Raw genomic sequence first — 4,053 nt, 5'->3', positions numbered from 1 at the left:
TTTATTATATTTATCTTATGATATTTACTTTACTTTATATTATACTCATTTATTGTGCTTTTAATTATTAATTTTTCTATATGTGATAGTGGATTTTCATCGATGAGTTCTTGAAAATTGGTTATTTTCCCTAAAACTATATATTTTATATATACTATAAGGCTCTATTTAATTTTAATTTTTTATAAATTGATTTTAATTGAGTTTTTTACCTGTAATTTTGGATTTTGTCCCTAATATTATTATTATTATATATATATATATATATATATATATACATATACACTAGGTGGTATCAAACTATTCCCAGACTAGTTTTTTTAATAAAAAATAACTTTTTTACCTAAGGTTTAACATCATTTCCTTCAAAATAGTCACCTAGCTCCTAGCTATTGTACAAAACATTGAAAAGCAGCAAACTCACAATCCAACTAGAAATACACTCTGACCTGCTTAGGGGTCAAGGACTCTCATTTTGAACTTAAGCCAAAGATTGAGATAAGGTCAACCATGTAGTAACTTTTAAAGCCATATCAAATAGCCCCCTTACTTCTTTTTTTTTTTTTTCTCTCTCAAAAGCCATAGTAACCTAGCAAAATATATCAGAAGCTGAGGTTTATGAATGTATACAATTTTTCATTAACAAACATCTAAGAAGTTCGTTGACGGAAGATTGTGTACATTATGACCTTTTTGCATGGAGTTGACAAGTTTATGAGGTAATATAAATTTATCTTGCATTGTATGTGTATTCCATAAGTTGATTCTGTTTCAAATAATGATGCTCGAAGATGGGAATCAATAATAATTATTTTATCTTGTCTTATTTTAATACACATGTTGCATATAACGTATGTATTGCACAACTTTTTACGTAGTATGGAATGAAAAGAAAAATGTTTACTTTAAAGCAGAAGAACGCTTTTCATTCAGCTGTCTAACCTAAAATAGTGGCAAATTGGGTCATACGTGTGTTTTCTACAAGAGGACATATGACCTGGTCACGTGATGGGCAAGTCTCGGTTTAATGCAGGCTGTCCAATCTCTTCACATCACAGACCAGCCTAGCACAGGAAAATTATGTTTGCTCGCCAGAATAGAGTCAACCCACGTTTGAGTTTGGATCTCGGCAGAGAGGCGAGTTATTTGCTGGTAGCCCTGACACGTTACGCGTGTTTCCCGCTGGACATTACATTTTCTTCAGACAGTATCATTCAAGATGTACCAACATTTGCTGTACCGATTCATTTAGCAGTTGAATAAAGTGTAGCAGTTAATTGCAACTCGTTTTCTTGTATTTCTTTTCGCTGTTTATACATAACTCATCGAAACAAAAGATTTAAAACTTGCTAAAACTGAAACGATCATGACGGCAACTTCAATTTCTCTTCTCCTTATTTAAATCACACACACACACACACTTCTTTTAGAATTACTTCGAAGTCTTGGCTGTCCAATGGCTAAGAAAGAGAGGGAGGGAGAGAACAATGTATCATATCTTGTATACACAAGATATACGAGGTATATGGCTAGTTGCTGCAATATATGTCCTGAGATAACATCCCTTATAAACATGCTGTGTTAAAAATACAATGAATATGAGATACAGGAAAAGTGGTCCTAGCAGCGGCTAGTCAGAACACCAGATGAACTTAAGGGGCGCTGAAAAGTTCCTGGCTTTAAGAGTATCTTGAAAGGCCTGGTTGGAGGCCCAAACTTTTGATTTCTTTTGCGGGGCCGCTGCAGCAAGTGTGTGAATATGAGAGGGGAATACGTTGAATAAAACCATAATTAGCCGATCCACCTGTATTTTCTTTTAGCCAAAGCCAGGAACTATTCAGCACTGCCCCGTACGTGTGTGTCTGTACTTCCATCCGTGTCCACCACCGCTTCACAACTGAGCCGTTCAGTAAAAGTACGATAGAATAAATAACAGGATTTAAAAAAAAAGGGGGGGGGGATAAAGAATACGCACACCACCCGTTTTCGGCATAACCCTAATGCTAACCCTAAACACCCACCAAAAGGCAAGTACTGGGTTCGATTCTTTCAACTGAAACCCTTCAAAGCGGTCTCCCAGCATCGCCGTCTTTCAACGATTGAAGCAAGTGGAAAAGCTAACAGTGTATTACACACACACACACACACACAGAGTATCAGAGTAGTCTCACATTATATCTGGGAATGATATATGAGCAGGTTTCAGAACCCTGACAACTAACTGCTAACAGACAAGGGCAGAAGTCTTTCCGGCAACATCTCCGAGAAAATACAGACCTTGCGCAAGAACTTTACCACGAAGATAAAGAGCTAAGTCGACCTTGACTGAACTGATAAATATTAAAGATACATAGTTTTGCTTTTGCTAGCTTCGTTGCCCATTGTTAATTCAAAATAAATTGGTTTCTAGAAATAAGACAATTTTATTCGGTAAATAAAGACATAAATTAAATAAACTGAAAATCTTCCCGGAACTCTGGTTTAAGCACCTCTAACTTTCAATTTTGTGAAGTTTTAGAAACTTTTTGCGAATTTGTGTTCTACACACAGGAATTCATACGAGTTGGAAAAAAAAAAAAGAAGATTATTTCTTAAAACTCCGTTCCTCTTCTTCCAGCAATAAATCCTAAAAGTTCCACTTTTTTCGATTTTTTATTTCTAAATCAGAGTTTAAAATACGGAAAGTCCGAATTTTTTGCTTAAATGCTACCAATGAACTCCCGTTGGGTGAATCATCATTCCATTAAATGTGTTTATGGAGAGGAAAATATTGAAAAACGTCCAATACATGTCAAAGTGACGAAGAAACCAGGAGGGTATCAAGTGGTTGTGAGGTGTGCTAAAAATGACAGCCAAATCGTCCTTAAATCACGCACCCACACACCAAATTTTTTTGGCATAATCGTATGAAATCCCGTGTGTAAAACACAAATTCGTAAAAAGTTTCTGAAATTTTCTTTCATAAAACAAAAAAGTTATGAGGGGTTGTATGGGGGTGCTTTAACAAGAATTCCGATCAACGCACATCTTGAATAACGTCACCCATTCTGTTGGCTTCTCTGAAAGAAAGTAGTTAACGTTCTACATTGTAATCGGTGCAACGTTCAACAATGTAATCGATGGCAGTGACAGTAGTATCAACTAGATAAAAACATATGTTGCGCAACAAACTGCATTGCGTAATTGCTTCAGAGTTAGAAAAAAAAAACCTGACGACTTCATAGTGAAATATTAGATAGATTACAAAGAAATAAAAAAAAAATTAAGGTATAACTACAGATTAGTACCCCAGCGAATTTGTCTCTCTCTCTCTAATATTCTGAAAACTGCATATATTTTAATGAAAATTTGCAGGGATATGTTTTTGAGAGTGTAGATCACGATAATATTTATGAGATTTAAAGAAAAAGAGTTCTTTTTAATTCTTTTAAGCGCGTGTCAAATTATTATTTCCCGTTATCCACTTTATTTCCGTAAAGCTTTCTTTAAAATGCATAATTTTAACTGATATTTCTCAGAAGCATGTCTGCAAGAGTGTAGATTTTGAAATCTTTAATCTTTAATCTTTTACTCGTTTTAGTCATTACACTGCGGCCATGCTGGAGATGCATCTGGAAGGATTTTAGTTGAAACAATCGACCCCAGTACTTAAGTGCGATCCCTTATGTATATTTTGCCGAATCGCTTTATTACGGGGATACAAACGAACCAACACCTACATAGCTTTGTATGTATATTTTCACATTGTTAAGGTACATTTGCAGGTAAAGAGTCACACACAGCGCGATTTGCGTCATAGAAAAGCACCAAAGAATGCAAATACAAGAAATACACAATGTAGTTTACGAAACAGTTGCAAGACTTACATACATAAAGAATTTTCTGTAGACAGGTGCCTGGCTGAGGATCATCGGCGTCGTTTCTCAGCCGACGTCATCCGAGTTAAATTCTAGGAAATGAAACTGATTAGATTCCAACTGGACTATCCTATTATTGCTGCCGGGATCTGGCGCGCCAATCGTCGTAAAGTCGACGGCGACCTATATATATATA

The 4,053-nt window shown here is 35.6% G+C and overlaps 1 protein-coding gene across 2 annotated transcripts in view; it reads right to left on the bottom strand.

The window, feature by feature from the left end:
* LOC128250759 (uncharacterized) overlaps window positions 1-4,011 on the bottom strand; it is a 14,253-nt gene extending 10,242 nt beyond the window's left edge. The window contains exon 1 of one of the 2 annotated variants that reach the window (XM_052976590.1): window positions 3,867-4,011. The gene's annotated coding sequence lies outside the window, so the exon portion shown is untranslated. The remainder of the gene's footprint in view (window positions 1-3,866) is intronic. The other variant, XM_052976589.1, reaches the window with a different exon arrangement.
* Between the last annotated feature and the right edge of the window lie 42 nt (window positions 4,012-4,053).

This window comes from Octopus bimaculoides, chromosome 25, assembly GCF_001194135.2.
Source record: "Octopus bimaculoides isolate UCB-OBI-ISO-001 chromosome 25, ASM119413v2, whole genome shotgun sequence".
NCBI lineage: Eukaryota > Metazoa > Mollusca > Cephalopoda > Octopoda > Octopodidae > Octopus > Octopus bimaculoides.
Note: the sequence above shows the minus strand (reverse complement) of the source record. Positions and strands in the feature narration are given on the sequence as shown.